The sequence below is a fragment of the Haliotis rufescens genome, unplaced genomic scaffold (genome assembly GCF_023055435.1).
Source record: "Haliotis rufescens isolate VD_foot unplaced genomic scaffold, xgHalRufe1.0.p SCAF_2, whole genome shotgun sequence".
Classification (NCBI taxonomy): domain Eukaryota; kingdom Metazoa; phylum Mollusca; class Gastropoda; order Lepetellida; family Haliotidae; genus Haliotis; species Haliotis rufescens.
In genome coordinates, this window is record NW_025963890.1 from 70,926,943 (window position 1) to 70,949,538 (window position 22,596).

At 39.5% G+C, this 22,596-nt stretch overlaps 1 protein-coding gene and 1 long non-coding RNA gene across 3 annotated transcripts in view; both read right to left on the reverse strand.

Annotated features, from left to right (window-relative positions):
* The window catches only part of LOC124133171 (QRFP-like peptide receptor), a 216,414-nt gene extending 210,049 nt beyond the window's left edge, over window positions 1–6,365 (reverse strand). The window contains exon 1 of one of the 2 annotated variants that reach the window (XM_046497431.2): window positions 6,275–6,365. The gene's annotated coding sequence lies outside the window, so the exon portion shown is untranslated. The remainder of the gene's footprint in view (window positions 1–6,274) is intronic. The other variant, XM_046497433.2, reaches the window with a different exon arrangement.
* A 14,738-nt stretch (window positions 6,366–21,103) lies between these two features.
* LOC124133276 lies at window positions 21,104–21,818 on the reverse strand. Its single transcript, XR_006860903.1, has 2 exons — window positions 21,591–21,818; window positions 21,104–21,167 (listed from the first exon to the last, which is right to left on the reverse strand). It is a non-coding gene; the product is annotated as an uncharacterized LOC124133276 (long non-coding RNA).
* Window positions 21,819–22,596: the final 778 nt, after the last annotated feature.

The following is a 22,596-nucleotide window of genomic DNA, read 5'->3' on the forward strand; positions in this document are numbered from 1 at the left end:
TGGGTACACATGGTGACACCTGCTAGTGGTGGGGAAATTACTAGACGAATGGGTACACATGGTGACACCTGCTAGTTGTGGGGAAATTACCAGACGCATGGGTACACATGGTGACACCTGCCAGTGATCGGGAAATTACTAGACGCATAGGTACACATGGTGACACCTGCTAGTGATGGAGAAATTACTGGACGCATGGGTACACATGGTGACACCTGCTAGTTATGGGGAAGTTATCTATATAAATGGCTACACATGGTGACAATGGTTTGTGACTGGGCAATTTTAGACGCATTGTAATACATGGTAATTCCTGCTAGTGATTGTGGTATTTGCCAGACGCATTTTTATCCATGGCAATTCCTGCTAGTGATGGGGCACATGCTAGAAACATTGTTATACATGGCAATTCCTGCTGGTGATGGGGCACTCGCTGGATGCATAAGCGTGATTACTCCTAGATTCTACTGATTTTGTAAGGGTAAACGAATTGTTCAACTCGAAGAAAAAGTCCGCAATACCAAGCTAGCATCCTGCATATAGGATAAGTATTTTGAACAAATCTAATAATCTGATATCTAAGTGCATCCAGTTTCATTTTTCAAGGAAGCTCAGCTCCTTCAACCATATTACAACTTGTGTTAATCTAATCGTATGAGATTTGTGTGTAACATTAGAAGAAGAATCGGGGCATTAATCTGTGATAGAAATACGACAGCGTACGTCTTAGTCCCTCGTAAATATAATACAGTGCGTGTGCAATGTTCTAAGGAGTTACAATCTACTGATGCTACAGATCTAGTTGCTCGATTTCCATCATCACTCGCCATAACTCGGCCTTTTCCGTAACCTGCACGAACACTCGTCCGGCTAGCGATATATTTTGTGCGCGAAAATGCGTCGAACCAAAGAGAATGTTACAAATATTACTTTGGTCATACAATCCCTCATTAATATTTGTTTATAGGTAAACTTATACCCAAGTAGCAGTGATGATTGTTTCCCCTTGATGAATACTGATTGAAAATGGCTACCACGTTATATTCAGCAACTTTCCATGAAATATTACAAAGCAAAGGCGGATATGGTACATCAAGTTATTTGTTTCGCAATGCCCGTCTATGCAGAGACGGAACCAAATTACGAGGCGGTCACGGATCCCTATTCGGAATGTCATGGAAACGCACGTGAGTTTCTCATTTTCCGTTTTTGGCAGGGGTTCCAGATCTCCTCCAATGAGATAATCCCACATCGCCTCCAATGTAATAATCCCACATCTCCTCAATGTAATAATCCCACATCTCCTCAATGTAATAATCCCACATCGCCTGGAATGTAATAATCCCACAAAGCGTCCAATGTAATAATTCTGAGGTTCCTGTGCTACATGAAATGAGACAGGACTTGAAGTAGGGAAGTACAATTGTTAGATTCTATCTTATTTCCTTCGCCAGCTCCGGAAAGCGAAACCATCCCATGCTTACTCTGTTGTAGTGAGTTCGTTTCTGAAAGAGAAAATGTTGTTTATGGCCAGCACTATTGCCTCATAAATTGTAAAAGCGGTAGATATGTTCCTCTGCGCTCCCTCGTCTGTTATCGTGTAAGACAATTACCGAGGACGAGCACACACCTGACAGGGAAAGCCAATGTTAGCCCCAGCTCGTGGGGGCGCGGGAGGATGTATACACAAACTCATCTATCATCTCCTGCTAACCTTTTGTATTCCAGGGAGCCATTCAGATGAGCACTTCGCAGATGAAGCGGTGGAGGGGCACGGAGGAAGTGGTGGAAGGAGGGTATGCGCATGGTGGAACTGTCAAGGAGGGTTAGACTAGAAGAATGTTCTCTTTCCATGATAAATGTATTGACAAAAACTATAAAAAAAACTAGGTATATATTATTCCTCGTCAGTGGTGTGTCCCGAATGCATAAATGACGTTTGGAATCAATGTTTTCATTTCTTTTGTCGTATTTGTATCATGGATTGTTTAAGGTGATGTGAAACATTATTATTATAGACTGGTCTAGTAGGGATGGTCGTGACAGTGGTAGTAGTAGTTTTTTCTTTCTATTGTTTAACGCGGTACTCAGCAATATGACGGCGGTCTGTAGATAATCGAATCTGGACCAGACAGTCCAGTGATTGACATCATGAGCATCGGTCTATGCCTTCAAATCACGTTAGTCGCGACAATTATGGGTTGCTGAACACCAATTCTGAACAGAAATCTTCACCTGACAGTAGAAGCAGTAGAGATGGTAGTAGTAGTAGTAGTAGTAGTAGTAGTAGTAGTAGCCATTCTAAGACATATATTATGGGAAGGTTGTAGTAGTAGTAGTAGTAGTAGTAGTAGTAGTAGCAGTAGTAGTAGTAGTAGTAGTAGTAGTAGTAGCCATTCTAAGACACATATTATGGGCAGGTTGTAGTAGTAGTAGTAGTAGTAGTAGTAGTAGTAGCCATTCTAAGACACATATTATGGGCAGGTTGTAGTAGTAGCAGTAGTTGTAGTAGTAGTAGTAGTAGTAGTAGTAGTAGCCATTCTAAGACACATATTATGGGCAGGTTGTAGTAGAAGTAGTAGTAGTAGTAGTAGTAGTAGTAGTAGTAACAGTACCAGACGCCCAAATCCTTGTTTTCAATCGACATCTGCGCTGCATATACCCGCTGCATTAGCGGACCTGATTGTCTGTAGTGATACAGTCAACAAACCTGCAAGTGTGTACACGAGTCATGCTGGTTTTCTGATTGTTGCACTTTAACAACTCGGGACGGGAGACTCAGATACAGACATATCAAGGAAAATCTGCATCTCAATCTCCAGAAAGCGAGGGGAGACTGCCTATCCTTCGGAACGCCTGCTGCCAAGACGCACAGTTTGATGTGTTTATATCACATGTACATTACACTAACGAAACACACAGCTTTCGGAAATCCCTATCTCGCCACATGCCGCGAGAAGGCACGAGAACGATGCGAATCTTTTGGGGAAGTAACTGTGTTCTTGACAGAATCATCTTCTGGAGGAAAGCTCGCATGGATTCATATCGCTGATAGTTTAGGCTGCTTCTTTCATACAACTTTTCTATAATATTTCTGGAGCTGAATAAATACACGGTAGATTAAATTGAAATAACTGTAAAACATTCAGGTAAAAAAAGAAAGTAGCGAGGCTTTGCAGATACAGTTGGAATGTGTTGGGATAGTTGTAATTCAGTTCGTCCACATGAGAAAAGCCTTCGAAAATAGTTTCCAGATTTCTTCATACTCGAATAATATATTTCGTTCCTTGCATAAAAGAATGAATATGAATTTTAAAATATAATTATTTGATCGTACCTCAAAAGTAACCAGATGAAACAACTTCAGAGCAAGAAACGTATGACGCTCTTTGAAATTTTCGCAGAAAGAGCATGTTCGGGAAATGTAGACTGCAGAGACTGCATTTTCTGGAATATTGTTCGACATAAAGGGAAAGTAGACTGTTGGAATGTCATCCCTCTTGTCAAACATTCTTGTTGCTCCTTATTCATCTAAATTAATCTTGTATTGATAAATTAATCATTCCAGGCATCTTCGTAATGATAACGTGTCAATATACCTTAAATGCATTCCTACAAGAGAGTCTGTTTTCAATGACGCCTGATACAATTCCCTTCTTTGACTTGTACCATATGTTCCCGTGTTGTTTCAGGTGAACACTTGACATGCCTTTGTATATGTTTTTGACGGGTGCACCGATTGTGCAGAGTACGCTCAGCATTTCGCGAACATTAGTGATTGATAAACACATGCTTTTGATATAGTCGGAATCGTACACTGGACTCTACTTTTAGCAGAGATTTCTTGTGATTATGGAAAAGGTTTTGTCGCTAATTTTTCTCATGTTGCGTGCGGAAAAGACATAATCTCAGATCGGTAACAATACATGAGCAGTAGATAACCCAACGACAACTGTCGTCCAAGCAGTCATCAAAAGGCAGTACTCCGATCGCGAGCCCTGTGAGATGCGGGACCCTACACCTGCCGATATCTGGTACATGTAGCAATCTGGAGCCGATAACAACCCATCCACGTCAACAGCACCAGTCCCACCCACCGTCAGTGAGGAGTACTAGAGGCATGCACCTGCTCAACACACAGTTAGGAGGCCCGTAACGGCATCACCGTGGCTGTCTGACTGGCTACCACCAACGACCACGCAAAGACGCTTTCTCGAGATGCCCGTGAAACGTGAGAGAACAACAGAAAGAGAGTCGAATAAGAGGTTTTCATGCAATATAGAAAACATTAAAAGGTTCAAGATTAAAGAAAATTATTTACACCAATGCGTAATATCACTTACGGTGACCGCCACTACGTTTGTGTGGATAGAGAGTCTGCGCGGAGAGCGGAAGGTCGGTGGTTCAATCCAAAAGACGAGACAAAATATAACACGTGCTGTTAGACTGCCTGGCGCTCGGCATGAAGGGAATAAAACAAAGACTGATGGGTTCGGTGTCGGTATATTGTGTCTGAGTGGGACATCCATGATAAACTAGGGCATGGTATCTCAGTGGGCTAGCACTAAAAACAATTTTTTGTAAGGTGGACTAGTACAAGCAGACACGCAAGCACACACACTCATGCACATACGCATAACTAAAATTGAACGCGACGTTAAACCCCATTTCACCTCACCTCAATAATGGGTCCCGGGGCTGCCACAGTTTGCTCCATACCATTATCAAGTTTCAGCAGTAAAATGTCTCAAGTTTTGGTTGTAAATTGTTTCATACTATAACCAAGTTCAGAAGTAAAGACTCTCGTAATATACTAATATATATTTTTCAACTGTAATACAAAAAAACACCAGTTGTCAAAACTAACTAACTAAACTAACTCAACTAACACTCAATTAACACAACCACACAACCAAGCCGGCCACCCACCCACCTAGCCACCTACTCACCTACTCACTCACTCACGGTCAAAATATGAGAATGCATTCTGTAGCCTTATTTCAACTCGTCGATGAGCCACAATAAATTATTATATATTCTAAAGCACAATCTCATAGAATTCGTTACGCAGCATGAACAGATCTTTATTTTTGACTGATGTATTGAGTGATGATCTCTAGCCTAACTGACTATCTGCATAGTACAGTTTTCGGTTGACAACCTATCATTGAATGGAACAAGAAATATTAATAATGCAGCCTACAGACAATGAGCAATAATTCAGAATTATATAGATTTTTTTTGTCTTAGCGCCTGTCCTAAAAATGGAATTCACAGATAAATATCGAAAAGGTTAATGAAAATTTAGCACCGATCAGATGTTTAACAAAGACAAGGAATCTGCCTGGCAGGATTAGAAGAGGAGTCATGACGTTGATTATGTTCGTCAAATAAATATCGCGCTTTCATTTCGTTTGATATCGCTTCACTTGAGTGTTGGGTTCCCTCAGGCTGCGATGTATCACAGGACGTTACGACGAGTTCATCCAAGAATACACACGTTGAATGTCATAGTTGGTTTTGGAGGTTTTTTTAAAACTTATTTATTGCAAATATATCACTCATACTTTGAAACATGAATTCAAAGCCCTGTTTATTAAAAGCTAAAAACATTTAAGGTGTCAGTAACTACAAGCGATTTAACGGAAGCAAGGGTGGTCCAGTCGTCTCCGGCGCCATAATTCGCTGTACAGAAACCTACAATGGTGGGTTCGAATCACAGATTCGCTCTGAGTATGTTTCTAGGATTGGAAGCCCCTTACCCCTCTTGTGGGTTTCACCATTGTGGTTATTGTTTTAATGTATATGACTTTGGACTTCTCTCTCATCAAACTGAATACAAAATAAGATATTGCTTTATTGCCCATAGATGATATCCGTACCTTGTAAGCCTATTGCCAGCATGAACCACTTTCGCCCAGTGGACAAGCCGTCCGACCTCTAATCGGTAGGTCAGTGGTTCGAATCCTATCACTGGATTAATCTTATACAATATCTCATTGACTCACTCCCTTTATCGCGACATACTAAGAATTTCCGCAACCACCCACACCAATTGTCCTTAAATCAACAGATTCTATTCCCAGGTAGTAATGTTATTCAAACATTAAAAGGATTTAAAAGGATTCAAACTTACCTAGTCATAAGGCAGTGAACATATGGGTGCACCGATTGTGCAGAATATAGAGTCCAATTGTCCTTAAATCAACACTTTCTATTCCCAGGTAGTAATGTCATTCAAACATTAAAAGGATTTAAAAGGATTCAAACTTACCTAGTTAAAAGGCAGTGAAGATGAAAGTTCCCCTCTCCTAGTTACCAGCTGCTCCAGATCGATTTCACTGCTCATATATTATATATACTGGTTGTTGGAAAGTAGTATTGGTGGTTTTTGTGGTATGTACAGTTCTACCGACGTGTAATAAAATGTGTACTGTTCCCTTTCAAACGGAAACTATACATGTTAATAATTAGTTTTAACATACGAAGGTAGCATATTCACCGGGGAAATGATTTGCCTCATTTTATATAAAGCCCTGATGCTATTACATGTAATAAGCTGGTTTAACCATATAGATTAACTCTGCGTGAATTGTTGTGGGGGGAAACATGGCTGTACCATGCCAAGGTTAATGGTGGACATTTTGTTTAATCAGGTTGGAAACAAATGTCCATTTCGCAGTGACTTTTTATTTCCATAGAAATATAAAGCATCTCAATGATTTTCAAATGCAAGTTTAACAAAACATCCTATGACGAACAAACATATTATTCATGACACTCATAAAGGAACATTTTATGATAAGTTATTGACATCGTACTTAATCTCACTTATGAGAGGCAATTAGAAGAAATAAATCCAACACAATATGTTATCCCAGAAATATGTGCGTAAAAGAATTTAGTGTGAAACCAACAAACGAACAACAATTGTATCAGAAAATTAACTAGATTTATAAATCCATACAAATTACTGTACATCAATTACAATGGCAGTATGTAATAGAGTGGTAGTACAAATATAATAATCCCACATCGCCTCCAATGTAATCATCCCACAAAGCTTCAGATGTAATAATCCCACAAAGCTTCAAATGTAATAATTCCACAAAGCTTCAAATGTGATAATCCCACAAAGCTTCAAACGTAATAATTCCTCAAAGCTTGAAATGTAATAATTCCACAAAGCTTCAATTGTAATAATCCCACAAAGCTACCAATGTAATATTCCCACAAAGCTTCCAAAGTAATAATCCCACAAAGCTTCAAATGTGATAATCCCACAAAGCTTCAAATGTAATAATTCCAGAAAGCTTCAAATGTAATAATTCCTCAAAGCTACCAATGTATAAATTCCACAAAGCGTCAAATGTAATAATTCCTCAAAGCTTAAAGTGTAATAAGTCCACAGATCTACCAATGTAATAATCCCACAAAGCTTCAAATACAATAATTCTACAGAGCTACCAATGTAATAGTTCCACAGAGCTACCAATGTAATAATTCCGAAAAGCTACCAATGTAATAATCACACATCGCCTCCAAGGTAATAATTTCTCAAAGCTTACAATGTAAAAATTCCACAGAGCTTCAAATTTATTAATTCCACAAAGCTACCAATGTAATAAACCCACAAACTTCCAAACAATGGTTCCAACGTAATAATCACACAAATCTTAAATTAAAAAAAAACACACATCACCTCCAATATAATAATCCCACAAACTTCACATGTAATAGTCCCACATCGCCTGGAATGTAATAATCCCACAAAGCTTCCAATGTAATAATTCTGAGGTTCCAGTGCTACATGAAATGAGACAGGACTTGAAGTAGGGAAGTACAATTGTTAGATTCTATCTTATTTCCTTCGCCATCTCCGGAAAGCGAAACCATCCCATGCTTACTCTGTTCTAGTGAGTTCGTTTCTGAAAGAGAAAATGTTGTTTATGGCCAGCACTATTGGCTCATAAATTGTTATAGCGGTAGATAGGTTCCTCTGCGCTCCCTCGTCTGTTATCGTGTAAGACAATTACTGAGGACGAGCACATACCTGACAGGGAAAGCCAATGTTAGCCCCAGCTCGAGGAGGCGCGGGAGGATGTATACACAAACTCATCTATCATCTCCTGCTAACCTTTTGTATTCCAGGGAGCCATTCAGAAGATCTAGAGCACTTCGCAGATGAAGCGGCGGAGAGACACGGAGGAAGTGGTGGAAGGAGGGTATGCGCATGGTGGAACTGACATTGGCGAGGAGGGTTAGACTGGAAGAATGTTCTCTTTCCATGATAAATATCGTAAAAAAAGTTTAAAAAACGAAATATATATCATTCCTCGTCATTGGTGTGTTCCGAATGCATTAATGACGTTTAGAAATCAATGTTTTCGTTTATTTTTATTTTGTCGTAGTTTCATTGTGGATTGTTTAAGATGATGTCAAACATTATATGTATTTTAATATGATAAACTGAGACTGGTCTAAGAGGGGAGTTGGTGACATTGGTAGTAGTTTTAGTTTTCTATTGTTTAACACGGTACTCAGCAATATGACAGCGGTCTGTAAATAATCGCGGCTGGACAAGTAGTAGTAGTAGTAGTAGTAGTAGTAGTAGTAGTAGTAGTAGTAGTAGCCATTCTAAGACACATATTATGGGAAGGTTGTAGTAGAAGTAGCGCATAAAGGATGTCGGAATGTGAATGTTTCAAATTTAACCATATGATCATTGAACCAGTAGTTTTTTACTTGGTGATGCGGCAGTACCAGACGCCCACATCCTTGTTTTCAATCGACATCTGCGCTGCATATACCCGCTGCATTAGCGGACCTGATTGTCTGTAGTGATACAGTCAACAAACCTGCAAGTGTGTACACGAGTCATGCTGGTTTTCTGATTGTTGCACTTTAACAACTCGGGACGGGAGACTCAGATACAGACATATCAAGGAAAATCTGCATCTCAATCTCCAGAAAGCGAGGGGAGACTGCCTATCCTTCGGAACGCCTGCTGCCAAGACGCACAGTTTGATGTGTTTATATCACATGTACATTACACTAACGAAACACACAGCTTTCGGAAATCCCTATCTCGCCACATGCCGCGAGAAGGCACGAGAACGATGCGAATCTTTTGGGGAAGAAGCTGGGTTCTTGACAGAATCATCTTCTGGAGGAAAGCTCGCACGGATTCATATCGCTGATAGTTTAGGCTGCTTCTTTCATACAACTTTTCTATAATATTTCTGGAGCTGAATAAATACACGGTAGATTTAATAAAAATAACTGTAAAACATTCAGGTAAAAAAAGAAAGTAGCGAGGCTTTGCAGATACAGTTGGAATGCGTTGGGATAGTTGTAATTCAGTACGTCCACATGAGAAAAGCCTACGAAAAAGAGAGTTTCCAGATTTGTTCATACTCGAATAATATATTTCGTTCCTTGCATAAAAGAATGAATATGAATTTTAAAATATAATTATTTGATCGTACCTCAAAAGTAACCAGATGAAACAACTTCAGAGCAAGAAACGTATGACGCTCTTTGAAATTTTCGCAGAAAGAGCATGTTCGCGAAATGTAGACTGCAGAGACTGCATTTGCTGGAATATTGTTCGACATAAAGGGAAAGTAGACTGTTGGAATGTCATCCCTCTTGTCAAACATTCTTGTTCCTCGTTATTCATCTAAATTAAGCTTGTATTGATAAATTAATCATTCCAGGCATCTTCGTAATGATAACGTGTCAATTTTCCTTAAATGCATTCCTACATGAGAGTCTGTTTTCAATGACGCCTGATACAATTCCCTTCTTTGACTTGTACCATATGTTCCCGTGTTGTTTCAGGTGAACACTTGACATGCCTTTGTATATGTTTTTGACGGGTGCACCGATTGTGCAGAGTACGCTCAGCATTTCGCGAACATTAGTGATTAATAAACACATGCTTTTGATATAGTCGGAATCGTACACTGGACTCTGCTTTAAGCAGAGATTTCTTGTGATTATGGCAAAGGTTTTGTCGCTAATTTTTCTCATGCTGCATGCGGAAAAGACATAATCTAAGATCGGTAACAATACATGAGCAATAGATAACCCAACGACAACTGTCGTCCAAGCAGTCATCCAAAGGCAGTACCCCGAGCTCTGTAAGACGGGGGACCCTACACCTGCCGATATCTGGTACATGTAGCAATCTGGAGCCGATAACAACCCATCCACGTCAACAGCACCAGTCCCACCCACCGTCAGTGAGGAGTACTAGAGACATGCACCTGCTCAACACACAGTTAGGAGGCCTTTAACGGCATCACCGTGGCTGTCTGACTGGCTACCACCAACGACCACGCAAAGACGCTTTCTCGAGATGCCCGTGAAACGTGAGAGAACAACAGAAAGAGAGTCGAAAAAGAGTTTTTCATGCAATCTAGAAAACATTAAAAGGTTCAAGATAAAAGAAATTATTTACACCAATGCGTAATATCACTAACGGTGACCGCCACTACGTTTGGGTGGATAGAGAGTCTGCTCGGAGATCGGAAGGTCGGTGGTTCAATCCAAAAGACGAGACAAAATATAACACGTGCTGTTAGACTGCCTGGCGCTCGGCATGAAGGGAATAAAACAAAGACTGATGTGTTCGTTGTCGGTATATTGTGTCTGAGTCGGACATCCATGATAAAGTAGGGCATGGTATCTCAATGGGCTAGCACTCAAAACAATTTTTTGTAAGGTGGACTAGTACAAGCAGACACGCAAGCACACACACTCATGCACATACGCATAACTAAAATTGAACGCGACGTTAAACCCCATTTCACCTCACCTCAATAATGGGTCCCGGGGCTGCCACAGTTTGCTCCATACCATTATCAAGTTTCAGCAGTAAAGTGTCTCACGTTTTGGTTATTAATTGTTTCATACTATAACCAAGTTCAGAAGTAAAGACTCTCGTAATATACTAATATATAGTTTTGAACTGTAATACAAAAAACACCAGTTGTCAAAACTAACTAACTAAACTAACTAAACTAACACTCAACTTACACAACCGCACAACCAAGACGGCCACCCACCCACCTAGCCACCTACTCACTCACTCACGGTCAAAATATGAGAATGCATTCTGTAGCCTTATTTCAACTCGTCGATGAGCCACAATAAATATATATTCTAAAGCACAATCTCATAGAATTCGTTACGCAGCATGAACAAATCTTTATTTCTGACTGATGTGTTGAGTGATGATCTCTAGCCTAACTGACTATCTGCATAGTACTGTTTTCAGTTGACAACCTATCATTGAATGGAACAAGAAATAATAATAATGTAGCCTACAGACAATGAGCAATAATTCAGAATTATATAGATTTTTTTGTCTCAGCGCCTGTCCTCAAAATGGAATTCACAGATAGATATCGGAAAAGTTAATGAAAATTTAGCACCAATCAGATGTTTAACAAAGACAAGGAATCTGCCTGGCAGGATTAGAAGAGGAGTCATGACGTTGATTATGTTCGTCAAATAAATACCCAGCTTTCATTTCGATTGATATCGCTTCACCTGAGTGTTGGGTTCCCTCAGGCTGCGATGTATCACAGGACGTTACGACGAGTTCATCCAAGAATACACACGTTGAATGTCATAGTTGGTTTTGGTTTGTTTTTTAAAACTTTGAAACATGAATTCAAAGCCCTGTTTATTAAAAGCTAAAAACATTTAAGGTGTCAGTAACTACAAGCGATTTAACGGAAGCAAGGGTGGTCCAGTCGTCTCCGGCGCCATAATTCGCTGTACAGAAACCTACAATCATGGGTTCGAATCACAGATTCGCTCTGAGTATGTTTCTAGAATTGGAAGCCCCTTACCCCTCTTGTGGGTTTCACCATTGTGGTTATTGTTTTAATGTATATGACTTTGGACTTCTCTCTCATCAAACTGAATACAAAATAAGATATTGCTTTATTGCCCATAGATGATATCCGTACCTTGTAAGCCTATTGCCAGGATGAACAACTTTGGCCCTGTGGACAAGCCGTCCAACCTCTAATCGGTAGGTCACTGGATTAATCTTATACAATATCTCATTGACTCACTCCCTTTATCGCGACATACTAAGAATTTCCGCAACCACCCACACCAATTGTCCTTAAATCAACAGATTTTATTCCCATGTAGTTATGTCATTCAAACATTAAAAGGATTTAAAAGGATTCAAACTTACCTAGTCATAAGGCAGTGAAAATATGGGTGCACCGATTGTGCAGAATATAGAGTCCAATTGTCCTTAAATCAACACTTTCTATTCCCAGGTAGTAATGTCATTCAAACATTAAAAGGATTTAAAAGGATTCAAACTTACCTAGTTAAAAGGCAGTGAAGATGAAAGTTCCCCTCTCCTAGTTACCAGCTGCTCCAGATCGATTTCACTGCTCATATATTATATATACTGGTTGTTGGAAAGTAGTATTGGTGGTTTTTGTGGTATGTACAGTTCTACCGACGTGTAATAAAATGTGTACTGTTTCCTTTCAAACGGAAACTATGTATGTTTATAATTAGTTTTGACATACGAAGGTAGCATATTCACCGGGGAAATGATTGGCCTCATTTTATATAAAGCCCTGATGCTATTACATGTAATAGGGCTGGTTTAACCATATACATTAACTCTGCTTGAATTGTTGTGGGGGCAAACATGGCTGTACCATGCCAAGATTATTGGTGTACATTTTGTTTAATCAGGTTGGAAACAAATGTTCATTTCGCAGTGGGTTTTTATTTCCATAGAAATATAAAGCATCTCAATGATTTTCAAATGCAAGTTTAACAAAACATCTTATGACGAACAAACAGATTATTCATGACACTCATAAAGGAACATTTTATGATTAGTTATTGACATCGTACTTTATCTCACTTATGAGAGGCAATTAGAAGAAATAAATTCAACACAATATGTTAACCCAGAAATATGTGAGTAAAAGAATTTAGTGTGAAACCAACAAACGAACAACAATTGTATCAGAAAATTAACTAGATTTATAAATCCATACAAATTACTGCACATCAATTACAATGGCAGTATGTAATAGAGTGGTAGTACAAATATAATACTCCCACATCGCCTCCAATGTAATCATCCCACAAAGCTTCAGATGTAATAATCCCACAAAGCTTCAAATGTAATAATTCCACAAAGCTTCAAATGTAATGATCCCACAAAGCTACCAATGTCATATTCCCACAAAGCTTCCAAAGTAATAGCTCCACAAAGCTTCAAATGTGATAATCCCACAAAGCTTCAAATGTAATAATTCCTCAAAGCTTCAAATGTAATAATTCCACAAAGCTTCAATTGTAATAATTCCTCAAAGCTACTATGAATTCCACAAAGCGTCAAATGTAATATTTCCTCAAAGCTTAAAGTGTAATAATTCCACAGAGCTACCAATGTAATAATCCTACAAAGCTACCAATGTAATATTCCCACAAAGCTTCCAAAGTAATAATCCCACAAAGCTTCAAATGTGATAATCCCACAAAGCTTCAAATACAATAATTCTACAGAGCTACCAATGTAATAAGTCCACAGAGCTACCAATGTAATAATCACACATCGCCTCTAATGTAATAATTTCTCAAAGCTTACAATGTAAAATTTCCACAGAGCTTCAAATTTAATAATTCCAAAAAGCTACCAATGTAATAATCACACATCGCCTCTAATGTAATAATTTCTCAAAGCTTACAATGTAAAAATTCCACAGAGCTTCAAATTTAATAATTCCACAAAGGTTCCAATGTCATAAACCCACAAACTTCCAAAGTAATAATTCCACAAAGGTTCCAACGTAATAATCACACAAATCTTAAAATAAAAAAACCCACATCACCTCCATCATAATAATCCCACAAACTTCACATGTAATAGTCCCACATCTCCTCAATGTAATTATCCCACAAAGCGTCCAATGTAATAATCCCACATCGCCTGGAATGTAATAATCCCACAAAGCGTCCAATGTAATAATTCTGAGGTTCCAGTGCTACATGAAATGAGACAGGACTTGAAGTAGGGAAGTACAATTGTTAGATTCTATCTTATTTCCTTCGCCATCTCCGGAAAGCGAAACCATACCATGCTTACTCTGTTGTAGTGAGTTCGTTTCTGAAAGAGAAAATGTTGTTTATGGCCAGCACTATTGGCTCATAAATTGTTATAGCGGTAGATAGGTTCCTCTGCGCTCCCTCGTCTGTTATCGTGTAAGACAATTACTGAGGACGAGCACATACCTGACAGGGAAAGCCAATGTTAGCCCCAGCTCGAGGAGGCGCGGGAGGATGTATACACAAACTCATCTATCATCTCCTGCTAACCTTTTGTATTCCAGGGAGCCATTCAGAAGATCTAGAGCACTTCGCAGATGAAGCGGCGGAGAGGCACGGAGGAAGTGGTGGAAGGAGGGTATGCGCATGGTGGAACTGACATTGGCAAGGAGGGTTAGACTGGAAGAATGTCCTCTTTCCATGATAAATATCGTATATATCATTCCTCGTCATTGGTGTGTTCCGAATGCATTAATGACGTTTAGAAATCAATGTTTTCGTTTATTTTTATTTTGTCGTAGTTTCATTGTGGATTGTTTAAGATGATGTCAAACATTATATGTATTTTAGTATGATAAACTGAGACTGGTCTAAGAGGGGAGTTGGTGACATTGGTAGTAGTTTTAGTTTTCTATTGTTTAACGCGGTACTCAGCAATATGACAGCGGTCTGTAAATAATCGCGGCTGGACAAGTAGTAGTAGTAGTAGTAGTAGTAGTAGTAGTAGTAGTAGTAGTAGTAGTAGTAGTAGTAGCAGTAGTAGTAGTAGTAGTAGCAGTAGTAGTAGTAGTAGTAGTAGTAGCAGTAGTAGTAGTAGTAGTAGTAGTAGTAGTAGTAGTAGTAGTAGTAGCCATTCTAAGACACATATTATGGGAAGGTTGTAGTAGAAGTAGCGCATAAAGGATGTCGGAATGTGAATGTTTCAAATTTAACCATATGATCATTGAACCAGTAGTTTTTTACTTGGTGATGCGGCAGTACCAGACGCCCACATCCTTGTTGTCAATCGACATCTGTACTGCATATACCCGCTGCATTAGCGGACCTGATTGTCTGTAGTGATACAGTCAACAAACCTGCAAGTGTGTACACGTGTCTTGCTGGTTTTCTGATTGTTGCACTTTAACAACTCGGGACGGGAGACTCAGATACAGACATATCAAGAAAAATCTGCATCTCAATCTCCAGAAAGCGAGGGGAGACTGCCTATCCTTCGGAACGCCTGCTGCCAAGACGCACAGTTTAATGTGTTTATATCACATGTACATTACACTAACGAAACACACAGCTTTCGGAAATCCCTATCTCGCCACATGCCGCGAGAAGGCACGAGAACGATGCGAATCTTTTTAGGAAGAAGCTGGGTTCTTGACAGAATCATCTTCTGGAGGAAAGCTCGCATGGATTCATATCGCTGATAGTTTAGGCTGCTTCTTTCATACAACTTTTCTATAATATTTCTGGAGCTGAAAAAATACACGGTAGATTAAATTAACATAAACTGTAAAACAATCAGGTCAAAAAAGGAAGTTGCGAGGACTTGCAGTTACAGGTGGAATGTGTTGGGATAGTTTTAATTCAGTACGTCCACATGAGAAAAGCCTACGAAAAGACAGTTTCCAAAATGTCTCATACTCGAATAATATATTTCGTTTCTTGCATAAAAGAATGAATTTGAATTATAAAAAACTCGATGTAAATAGAAGTATGTAAGTGAATTCACGTATTCAAGTCAAATATCTGTAATCAGAGTCTCATCACATTACCTACTTCCACCAAAACGCCTTCAAATCCAGAACATGTTTCTTCGTACTTCAAAAGTAACCAGATGAAACAACTTTAGAGCAAGAAACAGTTGACGCTCTTTGAAATTTTCGCAGAAAGAGCATGTTCGGTTGTGCCTCAAAAGCTGGGTAATGTAGACACCAGAGGCCGAACCTGCTGGAATATTGATCGACACAAAGGTCAAGTAGACTGTTGGAAAGTCATCCCACTTGTCAAACACAAGATAAATCTTCATTTCAATTAAGTTTGTATTGATTAATTAATCTTCGTGATGATAACAAGTCAATATTCCTTATATGCATTCCTACATGAGAGTCTGTTTTCAATGACGTCTGATACAATTCCCTTCTTTGACTTGTACCATATGTTCCCGTGTTGTTTCAGGTGAACACTTGACATGCCTTTGTATATGGTTTTGACGGGTGCACCGATTGTGCAGAGTACGCTCAGCATTTCGCGAACATTAGTGATTGATAAACACATGCTTTTGATATAGTCGGAATCGTACAATGGACTCTGCTTAAGCAGAGATTTCTTGTGATTATGGAAAAGGTTTTGTCGCTAATTTTTCGCATGCTGCATGCGGAAAAGACATACATTTGTAATCTCTGATCGGCAACAACACATTACCGACAGATAACCCAACAACGTACGTCCAAGCAGTCATCCAAAAGCAGTACCCCGAGCTCTGTAAGACGGGGGACCCTACACCTGCCGATATCTGGTACATGTAGCAATCTGGAGCCGATAACAACCCATCCACGTCAACAGCACCAGTCCCACCCACCGTCAGTGAGGAGTACTAGAGACATGCACCTGCTCAACACACAGTTAGGAGGCCTGTAGCGGCATCACCGTGGTTGTCTGACTGGCTACAATCAGCGACAGCGCACAGAAGCTTTCTCGAGATGTCCGTGAAACGTGGGAGAACGACAGATATAGAGTCGAAATAGAAGTTTTCATACAATCTAAGAAACAAAACCTTTTCCAAGAGTGAAGAACATTATTTACACCAATGCGTTATATCACTAACGGTGACCGCCACTGTGTTTGGGTGGATAGAGAGTCTGCCCGGAGAGCGGAAGGTCGGTGGTTCATTCCCAAAAGACGAAACAAATATAACACGTGCTGTTAGACTGCCTGGCGCTCGGGATTGAGGGGATAAAACAAGGAGTGATGGATTCGGTGTCGTCATATTGCGTCTGAGTGGAGCATCCATGCAAAACAGTGGCATGGTATCTCAATGAGCTAGCACTAAAAACAAGGTGGACTAGTACAAGCAGACACGCACGCACGCACGCACGCACGCACGCACGCACGCACGCAAATACACATAACTAAAATGGAACGCGACGCTAAACCCCGTTTCACCTCACCTCACTAATGGGTCCCGGGGCGGCCACAGTTTGCTCCATACCATTATCAAGTTTCAGCAGTAAAGTGTCTCACGTTTTGGTTACAAATTGTTTCACACCATAACCAAGTTCAAAAGTATAGACTCTCGTCATATAATAATGAATAGTTTGTTTTGAACTATGATACGAAAAAAAGAAACCAGTTGTAAAAACTAACTAACTAAACTAACTCAAGTTACCCAACTAACACTCAACCAACATAACCAAACAATCAAGCCCGCCACCCACCCACCAAGCCACCTGCCTACCAACCAGCCAACTGTGAGTCGATGGGCCTTGATCATTGCTCGTGGTTTCATTCATTGGTTTGCCTATCCAGGCTCGACAATTTGCTGACCGTTGTGATAAAACTGATAAATTGCTGGCTGGGTTTTGTTCTCACTCACTCACTCACTCACTCACTCACTCACTCACTCACTCATTAAAGGTTTAACTCACTCACTCATTAAAGGTCTAAATATGAAAATGCATTCCTCAAAGTGTCCATAGCCTTATGTCAACTCTTTATTTGTCGATTTGGAAGAATAAAATAGTCTGAAGCATATCTCATTGAACAAATCTTTATTTTTGACTGATGTGCTCTTGATCTCTAGCCTAACTGACTACCTGCGTGATAATTTTTTCGACTGACATCCTTTCATTGAATGGGCCTGAAAATATTATTAATGTAGCCTACAGACAATTAACAATAATTTAGAATTATAAAGGCTTTTTTGTCTCAGCGCCTGTCCTCAAAATTGAAATCACAGATAAATATAAAAAAAGTAAATGAAAATTTAGCACCGCTCAGATGTTTAACAAAGAGAAGGAATCTGCCTGGCAGGATTAGAAGAGGAGTCATGACGTTGCTGTCAATCAAATATCAGGCAAAAGTGTTTTATTTCGATTGATATCGCTTCAGTTGAGAATTTGGTTCTCTCAGGCTGCGATTTATCACAGGACGTCACCATGAGTTCATTCAGGAATACACACGTTATATGTAACAGGCGGGTTTGGGATTTTTTAAATATTTATTGCAACTGAATCTTTCATATTTGGAAACATGAATTGAAAGTGCTGTTTACGAAAAACTAAAAACATTTAAGGTGTCAGTAACTGCTAACGATGTAGCGGTTGCTGGGGTAGTCCAGTCATCTACGGCGCCATAATTAGCTGTGCAGAAATCAATGATCGTGGGTTCGAATCCCCGATTTTCTCCGCGTATGTTTCTAGGTTTGGAAGCCCCATACCTCTGTCGTGGGTTTAACCATTGTGGTGTGAATTTTTTAGATCTACCCGGGGTAATCAACTCGGGGTTTCTTACTCATATCGGTATTTTATCAACGTTCAGGTTGTTTAGCATATCTCTCAAAGCATGGCATTTCGTTTTTCTTGCTTCTTGTAGTTATAAGAAACCAAAATTGCGCTAATCATAAAACAAAAGTAACCACAACACATTGTTTCCCTACAGTCAGAGCGTGGAAGAAGTATATTGATCAAGGGAGAATTCTAAAATGTAGTTAACCATCGACTCATTGTAAAGTTATTACATAAATGTATGTATCAAGTTTTGGTACAACATGGAGGTCTGGGGTGATGCATATAGCTTTCATCTGTCCAGAAACCATCTTCACATATTACATTTCTGGTGAGTTTCAGTTATAAATATTGTGATGCGAATGATATCATTACGATATGGGAACTCGAAATGGGAATAGCTAAAATGGTCATAATAATAACAAGAATTGAATTTCCTCCAGAAAACATGCACAACAGAATTACTTGATACTGCAGAAGAATGGAAGCACACGACAAGGCCGTTTGGTGCAACACACTGCGTCCTCAATCTTCACGGGACAGCAAACATTAGGATTCAGTATTACAGAAAACTTAAAAATAAGGAATGCTAATTGCCTTACAACCACACTGATCACATAACGTTTTGATAAGGAGCATCGTGCATTGATAAGGCTTCCTTTCTGTGATCAGGAAGAACACAAGAAAGTCGTAAATATACAAGTCAATGTGGTCTTGATGATCATCACAATTGTAATTATTGTTGTCGTTTGCCAAAGGATGGAGATGAAGAGTGCAGGGAATGTAACGACAACTCGATATATAAAGACAGGATGTCACTACGTATACTCAGAACAGAGGTGTCAATTTATTTTCAGGACAAACGTTAAGTCCTTTTTTATATCTCCTGTACATGTATGTTTGGCTGTTATTTTCTGGAACTCATTTCTTTTAGCACAGAATATTCTACATACAATTGGATTCAGTGAGACCTATAACAGTACATCTTACACGTAATACGAGTAGGCTATAGTAATAAATCTTACATGTAAAACGAGGACATGACTTTGTTGTAGCAGCAATACGAGTCTGTGATTGATCCATAACAGTATATCACACGCGTAATGGGAGTCTGTGATTGATGCATAACAGTATATCACACGCGTAATGGCAGTCTGTGATTGATCTATAACAGTATATACACGTAATATGAGTCTGTGACGGATCTATAACAGTATATCCCACACGTAATAGGAGTCTGTGACAGATATATAACAGTATATCCTACACGTAATAGGAGTATGTGACGCATCTATAATAGTATATCACACACGTAATATGAGTCTGTGACGGATATATAACGGTATATCCTACACGTAAAAGGAGTCTGTGACGCATCTATAACAGTATATCCTACACGTAATAGGAGTCTGTGATTGATCTATAACAGTATACACACGTAATAGGAGTCTGTGATTGATCTATAACAGTATATCACACGCGTAATAGGAGTCTGTGATTGATCTATAACAGTATACACACGTAATGGGAGTCTGTGATTGATCTATAACAGTATATCCCACACGTAATAGGAGTCTGTGACGGATATATAACAGTATACACACGTAATAGGAGTCTGTGATTGATCTATAACAGTATACACACGTAATAGGAGTCTGTGACGGATCTATAACAGTATATCCCACACGTAATAGGAGTCTGTGACGGATATATAACAGTATATACTACACGTAATAGGAGTCTGTGATTGATCTATAACAGCATACACACGTTATAGGAGTCTGTGATTGATCTATAACGGTATGCACACGTAATAGGAGTTTGTGATTGATCTATAACTGTATATCCTACACGTAATACGACGTGTAACAGTACATCTTAAATATACTGTGCACCAATTTATCATACAAATAATACGAGTGATCTCTGCAATGGTTACCTCCCATGTCACAGCACCCACAACTATTGGCCCATGTACTACCTCCTGAAACAACCACGTCTTCACAAGACACGTATGAAAAATAGTCCCTCAATACAAAAAACTTTCATCAGCTAATGATAAAGTTCCTTACAAGCATGTCAATGATTCTCCGAAGTATCACGTTCCTATGAATTCATCAAGAGCCCCACTGACTTAAGAAAGAAAGTATTAAAGTTTTCCAAACAACGGAGAGCCAATACAATTCACTTATTTTTATTAGTTTCAAACAATGCAAAAAGTTCACCTTTGAAAAAAGGAATTGTTTTCCTTGTCGTTTTTGTGATAAGGTTAACCTAATTACCAGTACTCCATTGTTCAGCGTGCTGCTGTGGAAGCTAGACATTGAATGCTGTGTCCACCACACAAACGTGGTTCCACTACCAAGTAATGACTTCAGGTGGCTATTGATCTTCCTCAAAGAGATTAAAGACAGTGACAAAACCCTTTCCAAAATCATAAACAAATTTTACTAAAGGCGTCCCTCGTGCGATTCTGACCGTTTCGTGATCATGTGTTTTTAATTAACTATCAACTGGTGTTGATACCAGCTGTCCTCATCCTGCTCTACCAGTCGCACCCGTCACCTGAAAAACACGAGAACATAATGGTCAAATTGATGAAATGCGTCGCGTGTCATTTTGGAAACTAATGTTTAATCTTGGATCAATAACAAAACAAACACCTAAGTAAGAGTAAAGTCTTACAACTGACGCCCAAGCAGCCACACGGCTTGTGAAGATCGGGGGTAGAAAACCCATGCTTGCCGTAAAAGGCGACCATGCTTGATGACAGAGGCTACTAACGGTTTAGTGGTCAGGCGGGCTGACTTGGTTGATGTATGTCATCATATCATAATTGCGTGGATCGATGCTCATGATGTCCATAACTGAATTGTTTGGTCCAGACTCGATTATTTACAGACCTCCGTCATATAGCTGGAATATTGCTGAGCGCGGCGTTAAACAAAAAGCAAACAAACAAACCAAGCAGTCATCCGAAGGCAGTACCCCGAGATCTGTGAGATGGGGGACCCTACACCTGCCGATATCTGGTACATGTAGCAATCTGGAGCCGATAACAACCCATCCACGTCAACAGCACCAGTCCCACCCACCGTCAGTGAGGAGTACTCGAGGCATGCACCTGCTCAACACACAGTTAGGAGGCCTGTAGCGGCATCACCGTGGCTGTCTGACTGGCTACCACCAACGACCACGCAAAGACGCTTTCTAGAGATGCCCGTGAAACGTGAGAGAACAACAGATGTAGAGTCGAAAAAGAAGTTTTCAAGAAAATACGTACGCACAAAAGCAACATAACTGCAATTATATTGAACGTCACTCTATTTACTTCACTTCCCTAAAGGGTACCGGGCTGCTACAGTTTGCTACATGCTATTATCATGTTTCAGCACTAAAGTGCCTCAGGCTTATCCCAATAAAGATGTTTTGGTTACAAACTTGTTTCATACCATTAACAAGTTCAGAAGCAAATACTAGGATATAGTTCCTTTCAACCGTAATGCCAAAAAGCAATACAGTTGTAGTAAAATGACTCACTCACACATTCATATATCACCTGGCTGCTTGTGTTTTCATTCACTGTTTTGCCTTGGTCAGGCTCGATAAGTAGCAAGCCGTTGTGATAAATCTCATATATTGTTGGCGGGGTTTTCACAACACTCAATCAATCACTCAATCACTCAATCACTCAATCACTCAATCACTCAATAATGCAAGGTCACACATCGTTACTTATTCTGAATATTCCCATAAGTGTCAACAGCCTAATTACAATTGTGCATTTTTCAATCAGGCACGACAAAACGGTTTTAAGCACAATCTCACTGAATTCGTTACGTAGCGTAAGAAGTCTTCTATTTTTGACTGATGTGCTGTGTGATGATTTCTAGCCTAACTGACTATCTGCGTGATAATGTTTGGGGTTGCCAACCTATCATAGAATGGGGCCTAGAAATATAATGTAGCTTACAGATAATGAAAAATAATTAAG